This window comes from Miniopterus schreibersii (genome assembly GCF_964146895.1).
Source record: "Miniopterus schreibersii genome assembly, chromosome: 9".
Classification (NCBI taxonomy): Eukaryota; Metazoa; Chordata; class Mammalia; order Chiroptera; family Miniopteridae; genus Miniopterus; species Miniopterus schreibersii.
This window is the reverse complement of record NC_138118.1, coordinates 13,309,132-13,331,677: the sequence shown is the minus strand read 5'-3', so window position 1 is coordinate 13,331,677 and position 22,546 is coordinate 13,309,132. Positions and strand designations below refer to the sequence as shown.

General features: G+C 39.4%; 1 protein-coding gene across 1 annotated transcript in view; it reads right to left on the bottom strand.

Moving 5' to 3' along the window:
* CHCHD3 (coiled-coil-helix-coiled-coil-helix domain containing 3) overlaps positions 1–22,546 on the bottom strand; it is a 251,138-nt gene that overhangs the window by 173,603 nt on the left and 54,989 nt on the right. The window lies entirely within an intron of this gene.

Sequence of the window (22,546 nt, the reverse complement as noted above, 5' to 3'; positions counted from 1 at the left end):
TGCATTAGTACATGGGCATGTCCTCTCTCAACAAAGCCCTTCCGCCTCTCGTCCATTTGCACAGGGCACGGCTTGCCCTCTGCTCGGCCCTAATGCATCCACAAAGCAGGCACAGGTACTGGCACTGCATGGCGAGGAGAGGCCCACAGATGCCAGGCAGGGAGCTCCACTCTGTCCTTTTTTCACTCCCGGCCTCCTGAGGCTGAGAAATCCTGCACTGCACCTCCCAAGGTACGGTCTGCACATCGAATCACACTGGGTGGAAACCCATAAACAGATTACAGCCACACGGACTCACAAAACGCCGTGTAGAGCATGACACCAAAATCTGTAAAGGCTCAGGCTAGGTCTTTTTCCCTCCCGAGTTACTGGGGCTGAGAAGGTAGTAAGTTAACGTTTCAGGCGCTTTGTAGAGGTACACAAGCTAACGCAGTCGCCCAGACTTGGTAGTTTCGGGGGTGGTGTTGCTCCCCAACCCCTTCACTAACCAGCAATGCAATTCTAAGTGAGGAGGAAAAGGAGCTGGGGTGTGGGTGGGAGGAGGGAGAAGGCTCGCCCGGCTTCTGAAACGGGCTCTTACCACGGGGCAGCCCTGCAAGTAGAAAATGCTGTGGCACTGGCACTGGGAAGCAAAGCAAGGGGCAGGAACTGCGACACCAGCTAGACACCCTGGGCACACTGTCCACGCGTTACAACAACGTTTAATGACGTGAAAATTTCAGAAGCACTAGGTAAACCGCTTCTACTTACACAAATAAAACTATGTCCTCGACATTAACAATCATTTCTAAGTTTCCACTGCATCACAGGCCCGAGGAACTGAGGCGTTTCGGTGATGCAATATTACTCACCGACTCCGTGCTCCCATCCCATGCAGACGAACCATGTTAGCTACACCAACAAAATGAATTATTCATCCGCCAGCCAGCAGGAATTCACTGAGCTACCTTCATTATTTACTTCACAATACTCACTTCTATCATTTTTGAAATAACAGCTGTAGGTATTCAAGATGAGCCCACTGGCTACTTACATAGTTTCTGACCTACAGATCACAGAAAAATTAATTCTCCATTCAAAAAAAAATCTAGGTGAGCAAGTATGTTTTAAAATCAACCTACACTCTCTTAATGATTCCCCTCATTAAATTGTAACCCATAATCTCTAATGTATAATATAATCAATATAACTATATATAATCAATATAATCAATAAAGCTCATAGGCTATGTTATGGCCACTGCACAAAAACCAATGTATCCCCTCATCAATTGTGTATTTTCACACCTTTTGCAACTTGAATTTTCCTTATTGCACCAGAAAAGTGATTTTTTTTTTTTTTAAAGAAAGAACAATTTTCAAAACAAAAATGCTTCTATCATTTTCCTTCATGGGAAGAATTTTATGGCTTCTCACTGGAACTAACAGGGTTGTGAAAAGCAGCAAGAAACCAGATGCGTTCACAGCAATCCAGAACAAATTTTATCACAGAGACCAAGGCTTGCATTCGATCGTTCTCTGCCGAATATCAAAAGTTTCCCAGCTACTCCACCGTTCGCAGGAGGCCTATCTAGCTTCGATTTTGCAGAGATGATAGCCGTCATGGAGATTTGAAAAATGGTCCCTGAATCAGATACTGCAGTTTTTATAAGCAGCTAGAATTGTACTAACTCATATTCAACTCCTAGTTAAAATAATTTTAAAGATAAATATATACTGTCAAGGAAGAAAAATTTCAGGGATAACTATAAATTTCATTAAGATATATAGCAGATGCTACGTGGAAGATGAATATTCATTCCATCTGGCTTCCACTGCAATCATTTTATCTTTACAGTGATTTCCAAATATCCCAACTTAAAATGCTTACATTGTACAAAAATTAAACTACAACACGTTTGTGGTGCAAACAGTTTGTCATTTTTTTTGCTTAGTTCAACATGACTAAGTTTGTTAATGTATTTTGACAGACTTGCATAACATCCCCAAATGTTTTGAACAATGCAGTTTAGGCCACAATGCAATATTAATGAGTGAATAATGTTCTTGAATATAAGGTTTAATATTTAATGATTCTGAGTGCTGCCTGGATTTGATGCAGAAGAAAAATGTGGTTTGGAATCACTGCATTTATCAGGGGACCTGAGAAAAAGACTACGGACTCCAAGCAAACCTTTAACCTAAACTTTGAGCTGGGGTCTCAGGTGTGAAATTGATGCTTCACCAACTGAATTTCTAGTACTTATCAGTATTCCCATCACACCATTTATCAAGTGTCATTCAAGAGAATTTTTAAATTACTAGGAACTCACATGTCTGTGCCAAGAGGTAGAAAAAAAGATGGATTAGTGCAAAAATAACATTGGGTAGTTTGCATTTAGGGATCAAATCTGCCAGTTGCATCAACATGTCATTGTGATTATTCTTCTTTTTAAAAATATGTGGAACTGTAATAAAGTAGCAAGTTCAGATCAAATAAGGACTTATCTCCATATCTTCTATAAAGGAAAGTAGAAGTTGGTTCAATGTGTCAGTGTAAGCCAATGAATGGTAATCTGCACATATTATTGGACTTGCTTCATTTGCAAACAATCCTATGTCTTATAAATTGGTTCAATGTGTCAATCTAAGCCAATGAATGGTAATCTGCACACATTATTGGACTTGCTTCATTTGCAAACAATCCTATGTCTTATAAGAATAAGCATAAGGGATTTATTGAAATCAGTTAATACCCAAAACCACAGAGCTGTGAAGAAAGGACTGGAATGTTAATATTACTGTGGTTTTAAAATACAACACTAGTCACAAGATGAAAATAAGGCTCACTTTTCAATATCTGCATTTTTAATTCACAATAGGCATGTCAATAATCACTAAAACATAACCTAGAGTTAGAACATCTAAGACTGCCACATACTGAATTTATCAATATAAACTCTCTGAGCTGCTGGTTTTCTCATAGGAAGGTGGGCATAGTAACACCCTATGTCGAACGACTGTTGTAGAATCAAATTGAATTAATAACGTGAAGCACAGACCAATGTGAGTCAACAAAGCAAAATGTGTGTAACATTTACTGAACACCTCTAGGAAGGCCCTGCACAAAGCACTTCACTAACGTTCACTGTGGTTGTTAGAATAAAGACAAAGCAATGGCAATTCCTATGTTTTCTCGTTCAGTTTCTATAAATAAAGGAGAGAACATAAGCACACAAATAATAGAAGAATGAACCCAAATATATGAGTGAAATATTTTCTCTCTAATATCTACACTTCCACTTATGTCATATTTTGATAGTTTACAAAGTATCTTCTTAACTTGGAAAAAATACATTATCAGTGATCCGCAATGCTCTAGTAGTCAATTTGATAGAACACATTTTAATCATTGATTATTTATTGAGCATTTATGTGCCTAGAATGTGTACTAAGTACTTTTTTTTAAAAATCAGTGATTCTACCATTAACTATAGAATCATTTCTTCCTTTATATCATGACATTTATGTAATGCCATTATTAAGTTCACTCTTCCATTTTTACCAAGATCAGCAATTATATCAACAATCATTTTCAAAAAGACAAAGGAAACAAAACTGCATTAAACTGTAAACTGCAGAAAACTTGAAAAGTTTGGCAATGATAGGTAACAGTGCCACCATAGTCAGCGACAGTCATTTCTTTTCTGTTAAACCATTTAAAAGAATTGACGCTACGAATTCAATGAAAATTAATTAATTCCTCCTTAGCACTGGTCCTGATGCTCCTGCAGGTAATGACAGTGTCTCTTTAAGGGAGCACAGATTTGGTAATTAAACTTTTCTCAAATATGAATAACTGAGACGAAATGGCAGATAGACATTCACTGGGTACTTTTCTATGCACCCCAATCCAAAACTGTCTATTAAATTACAGTAACTTTTATGATTATTTTCTAATTCACAATGTACTTAAGGGCAGAACAGTATACTCAGAAAAATGACAGGAAGAGTACACAAGAAAATTGTTAATAATAGGGGTTCCGTGTGGGGAGTGAGACGGGGTACTAGGCTTAGCATTTTTCTCTTCTGTGATGTTGCCATTCTTATGCAAATGTATTAAGTTTAAATAAAATAAAATATGCTAGAGCAGCACTAATTAATAGAAATATAATGCAAACTACAGATATAATTTTAACTTTTCGAAAAGCCACACTGAAAAAGTGAAGGAAAAATGGTCAAATTAATTTTAACAATATATCTTATTTAGCCAAAACATCCAAATTATTACCATTGCTACATGTAATCAATACAGTAAATTATTAAAGAAATATGTTATACTGCTTTTTTTCATATTGAGTCTTTGAAATGTGGTGTGTGTTTTATACTTAGAGCAAATTTCAATTAGAACCAACCACAGTTTCAAGTGCTTAATAATTTAGCTATAGCCATAGGACAGCACTTACAAAAAGTTTCAAAGGCATATATAGGCATAAGTTAGGTAATTTTCTTCCTAAATTTCAAAGCAATAAAGAGATGCTCATTAAAACTTCTCTCTCATCAGTTCTCGCTCAGAGCACACTACTGTTTCACTGTTGATTTCTAAGAGCTTTATCCAGGTATAGCTTTTAACAGCATCTTCCTCACCAAACAATGGCGTTAACTTTTCTCTGCAAGGCCATATTTAGCCTGCTATTCCACATCCTCAATCTTTGCAAGCTGTTTACCTTCCTGGTACATATCTGAGAATTCTTAATTACATATCTGTGTGCAGTGCCACTGACTGTCTTCATTTCAGGGCTTTAACTGCATTAGCAGAGTTGGCTACTGCAAATCACCTGGGTTTCCTTTCAGAAAATCTTTAAAAGGCCAAACATAACTGTACCCCTTTCTCTCCATGTAGCACTCCAATACTCTAGCAGCAGAGCCCCGTAGGCTTTACAGAGGGTCTTCCCAGCCCTTGAAAACAATTTCCCTGAGCAAGAAAAAAAGTGAAGGCACCAATACATAAGAATCAACCATTGAGTACCAATATCAATTTTAAAACATATATATAAACTAAAAAGAATATTTTTCAAACTAAAAACAAAGTTGACTTTCTTTTAATCACTGGTAATCCAATAAGGGGGGGGAGGGAGCCCACATTTCTCCCACTTAGCACTTTTGAAACTAGACATGGGCAAACCGTTGGAAAAAGACGATCCAGGACTCATGCAAAAGAGAAAAAGTTCACCTAGCTTCATCTAGCTTGTTTCCTTCATTTTCACCAATATAGAGCTTTTCTACACTCCTTGGAAATGATAAAGGCAAGAAGAAATGAGAAAGGCCACATGCAGAAAACATTAGACAGAGGTTTTTCACTCTACACAACATGGATGGATAATCACATTGATGAAGCATTTACTGTGATTCTGTGTGAGTCACTGTACTGTGCTAAGAACTGTACATGGACCTCCCATTTAACCCTCAAATAATCCTGAAGATAACCCAAGGAGGGGGGCACATATTACTGTCCTCCATCTTATAGAGGAGGAATCTGACCTTTCAAGAAGTTAAGTAACATACTATGTGGTTTGCAAACTAGTAACCCATACAGTTGGAATTCCAACCCTAGCCATCTGACCACCAAGACCACACTCAACCATCATATTCTGCTCTTCAGTTCAAAGAGAAGAGTCCTCTGTAAGAAAAGCACTTTGTATTGAAAGTCTAAAGTATGCCAGGTACTATATATATGTCATCTTATGTAACCTTCATGTAACAACAAGTTTATCAGGGTCGTATTCTTATTTAAGCCAATTTCATAACTGAGGAAACTGAGGCACAGAAGGGTAAGTCGCCCACTCAAGATCACAGGTTCCTAAGAGGCAAAGCTAGCGTTCATTGTATCTCTAACTCCAGAAGGACAGAACCTTTAGCCCGCCCCCCCCCTTATAGTGGGTTTGCAATTACTATAATGGTAGAAACCATTAGGCTTTCCTACTACTGAAATAATTTTATTTGGCGTACATATGAGTTCATAAAGGGCATTCTTTATAAATAACCTGGATGAAGGTTAGTACTTCAAAAATAAAAACAAAACCACTCATATAAGAAGACTATTAGAGGCTACAACACCACTTTAATTTCTAATTCGTTTCCAACTTGCTTTAACAGAATTAACTCAGAACAGGAGTGCTATATAAATAGGGGCACACTTATAAATTTTTTCCTTTCAAGTACCTATGGAACCCTTATTAAAATTACCCCTCCATTTAATGTCATGTAATAATGACACCTTCTGAAATCTTCATATACAATACACTCATGTTGGCAATAAATGCTGCAATACTTACTTACCATTTGTTTAAATAGAGATTGAGCAAGAATAAAAATGAAAGTGAGTAATACTGTTACAAGTTTCATTACGTTTTTCCAGAGTGAAATGAAATGGCTAAGTCATTGAAATGCACATAAAAAATAAAATAGTTATTTGAATTTCTAGGAGTTGGTTTTATATAGATCTGGGAGTATGGAAATGGGGTAAAAATAGCAGAAACCAATGAAGTCAATTCAGACAGTTTTGAAAAAATTAATCCTAAAAGCATTAAGGATCTACCTACATATTAAAATTAATGAAGATGAACCTCCAAAGCCAATTTTCATGTAAGATAAATGTTTCAAAGACAATATGCAACATGATTTGCAGAAAATTGCTTGTAAAACTTGAAACTCCCATTACTGGCAATTCTTAAAAATCCCCTTAAGATCCATGTCTACAGGGCTAAAGGAGTGCAAAATTGGCAAATGTGCTCTTAAAATAGCAGGAGACTTGTTTGCTTTAAAAATGGGCTTCAAATGGTAAATTAACCTCTCTGGATTTGGGTCAGTCCCAGGGAAGACAAAATAGAGCATTATTTTTTTAAAGCAAAATTAAGAATAACAAATAGCACCGCTGAGCTTTTATTTTTATCTGTGTGAGATACATTAAACTGGTTAAGTATCTCACATAACTCAAAACTTGAATAATTGAGGAAATGATAACTTTGTCACTGCCCTTCATATGTGACAGTGAAAAAGCACCATGTGGCAGTAAAGACCAATTTAACTTCCTTCCTAACATGACAAAGCACTACAATTTATAGCGAGTTGTCAAGTTCAAATTTAGATACCCTTCTGTTTCCCAATTGCAGAGGCTCAATACTTCAACTCAAGATCTTGCCCATAGAAGGACCTGAATAGACACTTCTCCAAAGAGGACATACAGATGGCCAAGAGACACATGAGAAAATGCTCAATGCCACTTATCATCAGAGAGATGCAAATTAAAACCACAATGAGGTGTCACTTCACACCTGTCAGAATGGCTCCATCAACAAATCAACAAACCACACGTGCTGGCAAAGGTGTGGAGAAAGGGGACCCTAGTACACTGCTGGTGGGAATGCAGACTGGTGCAGCCACTATGGAAAGCAGTATGGAGGCCCCTCAAAAAATTAAAAATGGAGCTGCCTTTTCACCCGGTGATTCCACTCCTAGGAATGTACCCTAAGAATCCTGAAACATTCATCAGAAAGAATATGTGCCCCCCTATGTTCATAGTAACACAGTTTACAATAGCTAGGATCTGGGAACAGCCCAGGTGCCCATCAGGAGATGAGTGGATAAAAAGCTGTGGGACATTTACACCATGGAGTACTACACAGCTGTAAAGAAGAACCTCGTGCCCTTTGGGGCAGTATGGAAGGACCTGGACAATATTATGCTAAGCGAAATAAGCCAGGCAGAGAAAGAAAAACATCACATGATCACAGTTATACGTGGAATCTAAAGAACTTAATAAACTGATGAACAGAATAGATTCAATGACATGGAAGCATAGTTGAGACTGACAAAATGTCAGAGGGATGGAGGGCGGCAGGTGGGTGGAGGGGGAGAGAGTAACCAAAGAATTTATATGCATATATGCACAACCCAAGGACACGGACAATGGTGGGGAGAGGGACTGGGGAGGGGGAAGGGACAGGGTGGAACGGGTCATTGGGGAGAAAAAGGGACATCTGTAATATTTTAAACAAAAAAAATTTTTTAAAAAAAAAGATCTTGCCCATAGAAATTTGCTACATCTGACTGGCTACTCTTTGGCCCACCTGTTTTATACCACAAACATAACTGCTTAGATAAAAAATAGATGAACAGGGACATATGACATCATTTCTATAAATCAATTTAATCCTAACTCTAACCCTTTTTAAACTTCAAGCCACAATCACTGGAGAGCCCTGACGAAAATAACTTCCATTAGGAAATCAACACTTAGAATTTCAGGCCTGAAAGATACTTTAAAGATTTAATATAAGAATCGATTTCCTGCTGAGAACGAACTTACAAAATAAAACCATACCCATCAATTTTTGCATGTATCTATCAATCAGTCTATCCATCTTTTATGGCCTGAATTGTACCCCTCCCACATTTCATATGACTATATTTAGAGATAGGGTCTTTAAAAGAGGTAATTATGGTTAAATGCAATCATAAAGCTGGGGCCCTAATCCAGAAGGACTGGTGTCCATATAAGAGGAAGACACCAGGGATGTGCTCACAGAGAAAAAAAGGCCACATTGCGGACACAGAGAGAAGGCAGCCATCAGCAAGCCAAGTAGACGGGACTCAGGAGAAACCAAACCAGCTGATGCTTTATTTGGACTTCCAGCCTCCAGAACCATGAGATAATAAATTTCTGTTGTTTTAGCCACCCTGTCTGCGGTATTTTTTATGGCAGTTCTAGCAAACTAATACACCATGTCCTGAGGGAGTATAGCAGAGCAGCTTCAGGGTTCTGGGAAGGCAGGACTGACTGCAGTGCCACGAGAGCAAAAGGCAAGTTCCAAAGAAGCCAGCTTACAAGTAAGGGTGAAATGCAGATGGATCCAAGATTTAAAGCAGTATCCAGCACAGAGGTCAGGTTAACTTATCTCTTGGTAGAACATGAATTATGATACATGTCCAAGAGAATGAGAACCATTAAAGGCACTGGGATAATTAAGCAGCAGCAGAAAGATAATATGAGTAAAGATGCAGTGCAAAGGGGGAGTAGCTTCCAGACCTGGGGTAGGAAAGGAGCAAGAGAAACTTTTTAAATAGCACAATACTTTGCAGTGAAGCAGTTTCAAATGCAGGTACTTTTACCGTGGCTCAGTGATCTATGGAGTCTAATCACCATGATACAGCAAACTGAAGAAAGTCTACTTGGGCTCTGCTGGCTTAACGAATGCATGAAACCTCCACAGCCATATTTGTAACAAGACGGCGTTGATTCAAGAAATTAATAGAAGTAGTTATAGAAGCAGTTGTGGCAATAATCATTATTGTTTGAATTATTATTAAAAATAGCATTATTATAAAAGCTTAGGGGGCTAATGCAATTGCAATATATTATCTGATCTTCACAACAACACCAGGGGAGAAGTAGGATTTTACTCTTTCATAACTGTTTTCATTTTTTTAAACTAAGGAAAATGCTCAAATAGCTAGTAAGTAGAGATGGCAGGACTGGAACCCTGATCTTCTGATTCCCAATTCTGGATTATTTTTTGTCTCAAAATATACACATGCACACACTAAAATCTCTTCCGCCTCTAACATGCTATTCCATTATATTAATTGGCATTATGTGGTATAAGGGTCTCCTGGCTCCCTCACTTCAGGGGGAACCTGAACAATGAACTAGTCTTGTGCATCTATTATTAGTGTGGGATAAAGAAAAGTTCCAACAAATATATTTACTTATATTTTTAGAATAATAAAAGGAACGCATTAAATAAATTAACTGTGCTAATTACAAATTTAAAACCAGGTCATTATAGAGAATCAAGAAACAAATAATAGCCCTGGCCAGTGAGGCTCAGTTGTCCCATGCACCAAGGGGTTGCTGGTCCGATTCTAGGTCGGGCACGAGCCAGGGTTGTGGGCTTGATCCCCAGTGGGAGGCGTGCAGGAGGCCACCAATCAATGTTTCACTCTCACATTGATGTTCTTCTCTCTCTCTCTCGCTCTCTCTCTCTTGCCCTCTTCCTTCATCTCTCTCTAAATATCAATAAAAATATTTTAAAATAAAAAAAAATTTAAATCTTAAAAAAAAGCTGCCTTTAAAAAAACAAACAAATAGTAAACAAAAGTGTGAGCTATGTAATTTTTTTAAGCCTAGAGTTCAGTCACCCACTTCACTCACCAGATATTTCATCTCACTCTTCAGATTTACTTGATTTTTCCTTTTTTTTTTTTGCTTTTTTTGTAGCAAGCAAAAAGCAAATACCACATTATCTTTCAACAGAAAAAAGTACTGTCAAATTCAACATCCAACAATTATTTATTTAGTATACACCATGTGCAGGGCATTGTTCAAAAGCTGTGCACAACTCAAAGCTGCTTCATTTCTTCTACTGATGCTTGATTTTATGACAATCATACATTCACAGATACAGCAAGATGTTGATGGGGTAACTAAATCACATTTAGGCCAGATCTGCTCTGGCAATTTTAGAAATATCATTGAGTTCACTCCAGGGCAGGTGGAGTCCACCAGCTGCATACTGTCTCTCAGTGTTGTATGTCTATTATATCTCATCAGCTGGTACACAGGTCTCAATGACAGGTTTTTATATCTTATAGCAGATAACAAAAGAACACTGTTAAAACTGAATTACAGTTTAAACTGAGCTTTTTTAAAAACTGCATAGGCTTAACAATAACCCAAAATGACCTGGCAAGTATTTACCAGGTGCCTAAACTCCCATGGTACTCCGTCAACAGCAAGACCAACCACAAGACTATTCCATCACACTAAGAACCGCCCATCTAGAATTCATGAAAATACTTGCCAAAGAAACAGATATAATAAGGCATGGTCACTTGGACATAATGCAAAACAACACTGCTTTTACTACTGTGCTCCCAAACAGTGAGACAAATGCAGGGACTCATATTGGAAGTGAGTTAACTAGCACAATTTCTTGAAGATAATTTGACAAAATCAGTATTTTACATACCCTTTGACCTAGTAATTCTACTTACAGAAATTTACCCTAAGGAAATAATAGTGGCTATCTGTACATTTAATAACAAGAATATTCAAAGCAGTGTGTTCATAATAGTAAAACATTTTCAACCATTTGTTGGGAAGACTAAATGTCTAATAATGAATTTACCTAATGACAAAACATGTCCATGGTATATCTTAAAAACAAAAATAAAGAGGCTCAGGAAAATGACAGGACAATATGACACCACTTCTGTTATTTTCCTCTATGTGTTAATGCCTGTGTACCAAAATATTTACAATGGTTCTGTCTGACTAGTAGGATTATGGCAATTTTCACTTTCTTTAGTTGCATTTCTCTAATTCTCTATATAATGTATGTTACTTTTGTAATTAGAAAAAAACCAAACACTTCTTATTATGATCATGTGACCTTTTCTTTGATCTATAGAAATTCTTAGGTACTAGGAGGATATTATGGGTGAGGTGATGAGAGAACACAGAAAAGCAGACCAGGAGTGGGGAGCTCAGAGGTGCAAGATGTCTCCAGCAGTAAAGGCAGCTGGGAAATGAAGGCTTTCTTTAACGTTCTGTGACTACTTACCTCTCTGTAGGCTTGGCCGACTCCCCAGAAAGCCACAGTGCCACCCAAAGATAAAGGTCAGGCCCAGGAAGGAGGTCAATGAATGTACAGAGTGTGATAACTGCCCGATGTTATCAGTCAACTTAGAAATGCATGTTCTTTCTGGTGGTCTATGTGACTACCCACCATATGGTTTTACTATTAACCTCCTATAAAAAAGACACCCTGTCCTGGGAGGGGGGGGATCTCTTCCCCGCCGGCCACCACGGGAAGCAAGCAGTTGCTTTGCCTGTGTGTGTAAGTGTCTCCTATTAAAGCTCTTATGAATTTGAGTAAGGCCACATGTCAGTTCTTCAGAATCAATCCAGAATTTAGACTTTTGGGGCTTTCCCCCAAAACCAGGATACAATAAAGAACCGACTATGGGTCAAGGTAAGAGAAACAGCAGAGATTTACTCTAAAAGTGGTGGGGACAGGGTCAGTGCTCAGGAACCAATTCCCTTATCAAGTGCCTGAGGGGCCACCAAAAGTGGGCACAGAAGGTGACTATATCACAGCTGCTACTGACTCAGATCCTCGCAGCATTTAAAGACCCAAAGGGGCCCTGGCTGGTGTTGCTCACTGGTTAGAACATCGGCCTGCCCACCAAATGGTAGCAGGTTCAAATCCCTGTCAAGGGCACATTCCTGGGTTGCAGGTTCAACCCCTGGCCCTAGTCAGGACACATGTGGGGGCAACCAACTGATGCATCTCTCTCACATCAATGTTTCTCCCCCCCCCCACCCCACTCCCGACTCCTCCCTCCCTTCCTTCCATTGTCTCTAAAAATTAATGGGAAAAATATCCTTGAGTGAAGATTAACAACAACAACAAAAAGACCCAAACTCTCTGGACCTCTTAGGGACCCCACACTACCTCTCTACTGAGCCCTCTCCCCACAGTGATACAATACATTGCAATCCTCTGCATCTCCCAATCTTCTGCATCTTTCAGCTTCTTGATTAATTTATTTGCCCTTTCAAAATGTCCTCTAATTCATTACCGCCTTCCTGGAATTGCTGCCTGGCTTCTCAACATGTGATATCAGATGTCCCATAAACAACAGGACTATTATATTAAAATAGTGAATTAGATCCAAGCATTTCTCCCCAAGCCTATTAACTTGATGTTCTACAGGTTGAATCTCATTTAATTTGCCATTTACAGAATAACCTTTCCAGGTGTATCTTTCAAGTCCTTCCTGCTGTTCTGGATACCTCTTAATATCTGTATGTTCAGAAAAATCATCTGAATGAGGTTAGAAAATTAATTCTGTTTTTTTCCCTGATGGAAAGAACTGAAGGAAATGAGCACAGACTGCAATAAATTCATGACTGGACGACACCCTTAAGAGGACTGCCTTCCTCTTTATGCAGTACGAATGGCCCCTCACGGTGACAACCAATGATATTTCTGTCTTTGAAATGATAAGATTGATCAAAATGGTCTGGTAAGGAGCTTTCCTACTCTTGGACATTTTGCCATTAGTATACAGTAAGAAACAGCTGACTTTATGCATGGAATTGTCAGCAAATGTTCCCAGGCTTGGCATGACTACCAATGGTTTTCAGGACTGGAAAAACAAAAATCAATCAATCAAAATGAGACTTTTCTGTCTTGCACACACATGCAGAAAAGCACGAGATTCTAATTTGGTGGGGAAGGGGGCACACGTGTATTTCACTGCAAGGCCAGCATGTTTTCAATAAAAGTAAATTCTAAAAATCACTTTGCCATTTTCATAACATCTCTCAGCCTTATCGTGTTTAAAAATGATATAGTATGTTAATACATAAAGGTAACACTAGTCGGCCATAAAGAAATGCTTGAGACCAATTTAAATGACTTCCATAATAAAGAATTTGCTATTTTCTTCTTGTATTCTCCCCAGTCTCATGTCAGTAAACTAGAATAAACATGTTATTAAAAGAGAATCAATAGAAGGCTTTAAAATACACAGTACCACAAAAGGTCAAGCCCTGGTATCGATTTTAATATAACATTTTTTGTGCAGCTTCCCAAAGGGTTCTTTTCTAATATTGCTCTTCATTTTTCTCTCACTTTGTTCCCTGACTGGTGAATTTGTTGTTCTTGTCTGCAGAAAGCTGTCTAGAGCTGAGTTTGCTGAGTGTGTGTCATTCCTGTGACAAGCTGCTAGAAAATGAAAAAACAAAAAAAATCAAGCAAAAAGAAACAAAACACGTAAAGGTGGTAAGAGGATAGATTCAGGACAGCATGAAGCACAAGACAGCGTTCGACTGGTGACACGTACAGGAACCTTCCAACGCAGAACAGCCTGCCGCCGGGGCCACCCGGGCTGTCGCCTCCCTGGGGCCTTGAGAGGGCGCTGGCTCCGAGGCGCCAGGAAGGCCAACGAAGGCCGAGCAAGGCAAGAAAAGATGATCTCTCCGGTTTCAACCAAAGAAATGTCACCAAACCAAGGAGGTAAAGGATGCAAATTCCCAAGATGTAAGTCCAAACGCGTCCAGGCTCCTCTGGAACTTAAAGCAGCAAATGTCCAATGGAAGCGGGAATGCCTTCGGCGGAATTCATGGGGACTAGTCAGAGGCACATGGCCAGAGCCACTGACTTTGTTCCAATAATCCAGGCTCAGAGACTTAGATAAAACACACTCAGGATCGGCCTCTTATAAATATGAACGCATACAGAATATGTTATACATGTTGTTACAAATTTTGATTACATGTTTGGTTACCAATAAAAATAACCCAGCCCGGTCGGGAGTGGCTCAGCGATTGAGCATCGACCCAGGATCCAGGCGGTCGGGGTTCGATTCCCAGTCAAGGCACGTGCCTGGGATGTGGGCTCGATCCCCAGTGGGGGGCATGCAAGAGGCAGCCGATCAATGACTCTCTCATCATTGATGTTTCTCTCTCTCTCTCTCCCTCTCCTTTTCTCTCTCTGAAATCAATAAAGATATATTTTAAAAAATAAAAAAATAAAAAATAATAACCCAAAGCACAGACTATATTTTCATAACATCAGTTTTTCACTTTTACACAATGCTGACTAAGCAGGACAGGAGGAGAAAGAAGATCATTTTCGCCTAAGTCACCTGAAACCAAAGAAATTGCTGCCTCTGCAGTTAAAAATGAAGTTCCTATGTCAAAAAAGAAAAGCCAATTAAGCCTGCTTGAAGGGGAGATAATTGTTTCCTAAGAACCGAGAAAACTTGAAGAGAAAGTGCTGGGGAAGAGGCTGGAGTAAAAGAGAACCGAATTCTGGAACTTCAAGCAGCAAATGTCCAACAAATTCTGGCGCGGCCTCCTGGCAGCAACACTAGCGCAGCCCTGCGCAAGGTCCTTAGCCTCTCTGAGCGGTACTCCGATTATAAAACAAACCCAGAGAGCAGAGCTACCGCATCCATTTTGCCCCCCAGTTTGGGGGGGAGCGTCCAGCCTTGGATCCTGGGGAAATGCGAGGGCCATCACCTTACAGACTACCTACAGGCTAGGGCAGGCCCCAGCAGGAGGCTCGGGGGAGTGCAGGTGAACGAACTCAAAGGCACCAGCACAGCGCCGGGGAACAGCAGGCAATCATAAAATGGTAGTTGCTGTCGCCATAGCATTCTCCTGTCTCTTTTCCCTTCTGGACAAATTCTATTCCATTTTAATCTATTTACCCACAACCATAAAATATCACCGTCATTTAGTAATGCATTCTTGTTGACACTTATTATGGGACAATGAGTTTTATATTCCAGTGGAGGAGACAGCCAATAAAACAGATCAAGTGCTATCAAGAAACAAAGCAGAGAAATGTGGGCAGAAAGGGGGGCCACTTATTAAACCTGACAAGCTCAGGGTGGCCTGCGTGGTAGCCTTACAAACTCAGAGACCTCAAGTAACCACAGAGGATGATCTGAAATGAAAACTTCCTAACTAAAAGCAAGTTATGACGGGTAGGCATGTCCTAGGCCAGTATCTTCCAAAGTCAATCTTCACCTTAACTGAGCCGGTCTATTGTCTTTTTGCATCTAGGATAGCATGCCTTTGGATGCCAGAGTAATCCTTTTTTCCAGGTCCCTCTGGCTGGGCACAACCTCCAACCAGAACAGACGACCATAGAGCCCCTCGTTGTTAACTTGCTCGCCACGTACCATCTCTATGTGCTATAAATGTTAATTGTTAACTATTCTATACCCACCAACGTAAAATAAGTATGTGTCTACCCATTTTACTCTTTATAAAATCCCAGAGATTTCCCTACTTTGCTTTCTCCCGCCTCTGTAATCTACCACCAATGAATTTCATGTAACCCCCTTACATATTCCCCTTAGATTCTGATGTATACAATAAGTGGTAAGACTGCCATGTTCCAGAGCATTTTCTCAATCCATTAAGATTTTGCTTCCCAGCAATTGTTGTCAGTTAGGCTCAAATAAGCTCATATAAATTCTTACAGGTTTGGAAGCTTCTTACAGGTTTGGAAGCTTCTTACGTTGACAGGAAGGACAACTAGCAGAGAGAACAGGAAAGAAAGAGTATTTAGCGAAAGCAATCAGCAGAGCCTCTCTGTGTTGAGAAGAACCCCACAGTAAGAGGAAGCCAGCCGTGGAAACAGCTGCAGGCACAAACAGGTTTGGACACTAATGTAGCCGGAACATTCAATGAGAGAACAGCAAGAGGTGAGGTAGGAGTGGATAAATATATAAAGGGAAGAGGAGGACTTGAAGGTCAAGGGAAAGGTCTGGACTTTACGCTAAATTTAATGAAAAGCCATTAGTGGATTTTAAGCAAAAAAAAAAACTGCCATGATTCAAAATACATTAACACTGCTTCGTGAAGAGCAAAATCGGGGACAAGAGTGGCTCCCTGCAGGAGACTTTGGAACAGTACAAGTGGGAAATGACAGTGGCTTAGATCAGGCTTTCTCAACCTAGGCACTTCTGACACTTGGGCTGAACAGTTCTTTGTTGTGGGAATCTGTCCTTTGGATGGCTGTCCTGTAGGATATTTAGCAGCATCCCCGGCCGCAACCCGTTACATGCCAGTAGCACCCTCCAAGTTGTGATAACCTGAAAGATCTCTAGACATGGCCAAATGTCCGATGGGGATACAGGAGGCAAAATCTCCCCCAACTGAGAAGCACTGGCTTAAACTAAGCAGGGACAGAAATGGTGAGAGGTAATGGATTTGCAATATATTTTAAAAGCAGAGGCACCAGGGCTAATTAATTGGAAGGGAGAATGAGAGACATAAAGGCAAAAAGGGAGCGAGTATAATCAGTAATCAACATTCTGATGTTGCCCTCAACTTTTGTTAGACTAACATCCCACTTTTCAGCAATTTGCGAAAAGTGCTTTCCAAGCCAAACCCACCTGGGGCTGTACTAATAACTGAGGTTGCAGACGCTCGCCTGGACAATAGCTTGGGCTCGTTTTCTTCAAGCCTATGCAAACTGAACTGTACAGTTGACAGGTATATTCATTACAGAAACACACAATTCCCAACATTTCACAGAAAAACCTATAGAAATATTAATTTTTCACCCAGTATTTGACAGCACTTTGACAGTTTCATTTCAAAATATAGTCATGTGAATTTTTTTTAAAATACCAAAAAAGTCCCTTCATTTGTGAATTCTTTTCAAAGCTAAATTCCTTATTTAATGAGTTCCACAATCAAGGCAAAATTGAGTGCACTGAAACCTGAAAAACATAAATCTTCAGTCAACCACATCAAAAGAGCCTCAGGTAGAGCATTCAGACTGACATATAACAGGTAACACATCACTGCTGGACCGGAAAACAATTTGGCCTCTGAGACACAGTTTAGTGGAGTGATGATGAGTGTGGCTTCGGATTCCAGAGTGCTTGGGTTCAAATCCCAGCTCCTCTATTTTCTCGTTACGTGACTAAGCGAATGAATCTCTCTGTGTTTCAGCCACCCCGTCTATGAAGCGAGAGCACCAGCAGACCCGCACCTGCCTCACGGGGTTGCTGTGAGGCTTAAGAGTTCAATCCGTGCAAAGTGCCTGGATTAGTGCTTGGGACAAAGGAAGTATTCAAAACTACTAGATGTATATTTTTTTAATAACTTTTTTTTAACAAATCAACATTATCCATGTTTTCAGTCAATTGAGTAATGGCCTTTCTAAGTCAAACCTACCAGGTTCTCTAGTAATAATAAAAATGGCAGAAACCCTGTTGGGTAATGGTTTTTAAATTAATAGACATATCCCATATTAAATTAATGGTTTCAGTTGACATTTTTTATTTTGTTTTGATTTGATTTGGTTTTAATCCATCAACCTATCAGGAAGGCAAAATTATAATTTATGGATTTTTAAGGGATTTTAAATCAACATTCACAAAATGGCACCAGGAAACAGGGAATTTAAGAGAGCTGGTCCAAGAAGTTGTGAAGGAACTCAAATTTAAATCATTAATTGAAACATTTATACGGTTAACCTCTAATTTTATGCTTTATACTCAATGCCAATTTCACACTAGAAGCATTTTAACAGAATAACTTGAAAAATTTTCCAAAGGAAATGGTTTAAGCCTGCAGTGCTATGTGTAGGGAAGGAAGCAACTAGAAATAGTATATGACTAAAAACTTGTCCCTGTCATTAGATGCAGTTTTCAATGGAGGAATTCCACATCCCAGTTCCAGCAGCAAATTTTAAAAACTGATTTAAAAAACACGTAAGATTTAGACTAAAGGTGGTGACTTATCAAAAATGCTTTTGACTATCACACAAAAGGCAAATAAGTAATGACAAATACTACAAACCAAAAACCCAACACAGCAAGCAACACAACCAATACAAAAGAACAGAATGAGCCCAAGCCTCCTAAAAAAAAAAAAAAAAAAAAAAAAAAGAGCCTACGGATGAATATAGGAGGAATGCAAAATGATTTCCACACTGTGAACATCCATTAAAGTAAGTGCTGTGCCTCTTTACTGCTTCCCACACAGTGGAAGGGCCCGAGATGCACCAGAACGCCGCTGAGCACATCTGGGCCTCACTGACCAGAAGCAGACACTCATCTCTGAAGCTCATGAGGCAGGGCACCACCTGCTTCCACATATCCCGCTCCCTACCCCAGCTGTGCAATTATGAAAAATGTCCCCAATCTTGGGCTAACAAGAAATTCAAATTGCCATCACTGAAAATGTGCACACAAACAAGCATTCGATAGTAAGTTATATCCTATGTAGATAAAGAATATTAACTTTAAGTACAAATTCTCAAGAATTTGGTCCTAAGGGTAAAGGAAGTTTTAAAAATATCATCCTGAGCAGCCCAGATCTAAAAACCAGTAGCACGCAACAGAGGTCATTTTCAAGGTATCTTGTAATGACTAAATGGTGCAGTGGTGGAAATCCAAGTGAATGCTTGTTACTTCTTCCCACAATTATAAATGAAAAACTTCAAAGAAAGGTAGTACTATGGGATGGTGAAATGCATCAACTCCACAGAGACCCAGGTTCAAATCCCAGACCCACCACTCACTAGACATGACCCTGGCAAGTTTCATTACCTCTCGGTTTCTGCATTTATAAAGTGGGGTAATAGAGATGTTGTAAGGATGGCATGAATTAAAATATACAAAATGTTCAGAACAGCACTGAGCAAACAATAAATAACATAACATCACCTTTTCTTTAAAGTTGACATGTGTGTCCTCTACTCTGAAATGGTTTTTATAACAGATAATAGGTGAGGCAGTGTGCATATTCTATGCGTATGTCTTCTATAAACTGTTTTATCTCTCAACAAAACATTTAACAAAAACAACGTGAGCTACTCTCTTTTTAACTGTTTTTTCGAACCAGGGAATGAGCGGGGAGGGGTTACTACTTAAACATAAAATGTGCCGACGTGTGGACGCATTACAATGCTGCGATAAATCTACACTGATTCACAGCCATGCTGCCCAGGCTCCTTTGCAGCTTGAGGCTCTACAGGCAAAGCTGCCAAGGTCAGGAGAGGAAAGAGGGGACCCTCTCTGTATGCATCCTCTCTGTTTCCAGAGTGAACTGCCATACAAGGACCTCACATTCTTCTAGACTCTTCCTCACACAGCATTCATTATCAGCAGGATCAGCAGACGGCTTCCAGAAGGCCCAGGACTGAGGGCTCAGCCAGGGTGAGGCCCAGCCTACATGGACCACTGTCCATAAACATGGACTTCTGGACTCAAGGAAATGGACATCCCGCCACTGACCTTCACCTTCTAAAACAGAAACAGCACTGACTCACCCAACAAATGCTATTGCACAAGAAAAGTATACTCCTCACACACACTGTCCAGTCTTGAGAGAAGATTATCCTGACAAGGCAGTGGGGCCTGTAAGAATGATCCCCAGGTCTCCAGGAAAGGCAAAGGGGGGCAGGGGCTGACAGAGCTCTAAATCCCTCGTCCTGGCTGTACTTCGATGGCATTTGAATCAGCTTTGTATGGAAGTTCCATGTCTCATGTTGGGTTTCCTTTGATAAACATTCACAAAGTGATGAGCAGAATGATCTATCAGAAGCGTAGGGCTACAGGGCATGCAACTCAAGTCCTGGTTCTGCTGTTAACTGGAAAATGTCACCCATCTACTCCAGTCATCTGTGTTTATAAACCAGTGATGACACTGGCAATAAACATTAATAGTTTAGGTAAGGAATAACAAATGACACATAGGGTACATTACAATGGCCTCTCCCCCGCCCCCAGATTGTTCGAGTAATGCAGAAACTTCAACACAGATGAGTACAGTCATGGAACGTTCAGAAACCATTTCCTAGAAACTTCCAAGTGCAGAAACCAGCTTTGGCACAAATTACATCAAACACTATGCTTCATGAGAGAAAACACTGTAATTACTGTCAAAAGAAACATTTGAACAAGTAGTTGAACATCACTGCTGCTAATACAGCCAATAAAAAAGTTACAGATTTCTGTGGCAAGCTTAGAATTAATTAGATTCATTCCAGTCTAGGTTTAATCCTACCGTGTAAAAAGCTTCCCAAACAGAATTCAGGGTAGGATTCTACAACGGCATAGCATCAATAGGAAAGAAAATTGGATTTGGAAGAAGTAAAGAGATGTGAATAAAGCACAGGCTGGATAATCCAGCCTTCTATATTTGTTGGTTATAAAAAGCAGTTGTCTCTATTAAAAATAGAAAAGTGCCACTTGAAGAAAAAGATGAAAGTAGCAGATGGCACAAGACTGCAGTAAGTACCCAGTGCATGCACAGCTCTTCCAACCATCCTCCAGTGAAAAGGACCGGGTGGCTAGGATGTGAGCTTCCCGTCTCATTCAGAGCTAGCTCTGTCTTTATCTACTTCTAAGCAGAGTGGGATAGAAACCTGTAAGTATAAAACAACAGCAACACAATATGCATTTTTTTTAAAAAGGGTACAATGGGGTTACTAAGAAAATTAATCTAAATTTTTGGACATTTATGCTGCAGAAGGATCTCTTAAATGGCAGAGTATTTAAAGGAGCATTTTGCAGATAATGTTAACAAACTCTCCACTACCCCTATTGGAGCCAGAAACTGAGGGAAAAGCTCCCATCACAGCAGGGTGTGTGTCACTGAAGACTTGTAACTCAAATTTATGCAACCATCTTCTTTGCAAATATTTATAAATTAGAAGTGAGGTTCATTTGCCTGTGATGGTTGTAAGTGCCAAGAGAAAATACTGACTGCTAACTGATCTGTTAAAGTCACTTCAAAACTGCACTTTTATAATAAGCCATTGATTAGTATTAGTTATCGACAGTACTTCTTCCCTGAAAGTTTATTTTTTTTGTTTGTTTTGGAGGGGGGGTGTTTAGTTATATATGCCTAGAGATTATATGCAGGTTCAGGCTGAAGGCATGTAATTTCATCATAACTGTGTAATTTGTGTCTGCAACTAAAAAAACACTACACTAAAATAAACAAAGATTTACAAGATAAGTTCCTATAGTCTTTGGTTAATGTCTGAGTTGAAAGGCATGATTTTCCTGTTTTAATTTTAATAGAATATAGACCATATATGTATATAGAGAAAGCTCTTCCTAGACGAGACTAAGATTTTCTGTCCTAGTGATTCATTAGATTGAACAAATCCTTGTGAGAGTTACTACATGAGAGGCACCACGCTAGGTAGGCGATTTCCCACATTCTGAATTTCCAGTATGATGCTAACTCACAAACCCTGTTTGTCTCTAGTGGACTCCTTCCTCCTTCCTATTTCAGCTTTTTCCTCCAGAGGCAGAAAATATCTAATCATAAAACTGAAATGAATTCTTTTATATAATGAATTTAAACAGAAGGTACCATCCCTATAAATGTCACCTTTACTACAAAAAACTAAAAAGTACCCAAAAGTTTAAGCCCTTATTAGATGCTGTAAGTGGAAAAAAAAAATAAATGGACTGTACTATATTCTAACTTACCCAGATAGCTAATAAAATTTATGACTAATTTATGAAACCACTTATTAAATCAAATTAATCAGTTTAAGTCTCACAAAGCTAATGTAATTTTCCAAGTAATTTAAAGTGGGAAGTCTCATCAGACGCCCATTAAAAACAGCAAGCAAGTAATCCTGGCTGATGTGTAGCTAGTTACGGCGTCAAGTAGGTGGTGTTCCCCTTCTTTTGGTTTTCCTGAAGAAAGGCTATTAAAACTGAAACACTTTCACTTGCCTTTATAGGTAGAGGTGAAATTCAAGTGCCAAAGGTCAGAGGTCAGAAGTAGTCCCATTTTTCTTGCTGTCAGAGACTGACTTTGGAGGTGAGGCACAGGAGAGAAGTAAATCACATTTTAAAAGTCCGTACTCAAAGTGCAGCATATCATGTCCTTGCTATATTGGCCTGCTACAGTTACAACACAATATGGTCAGCTATAATCCGAAACACACTGCAGAGTATCGCAGCAAAAACAGACTGCTGACACGAGCATTTAATTTACT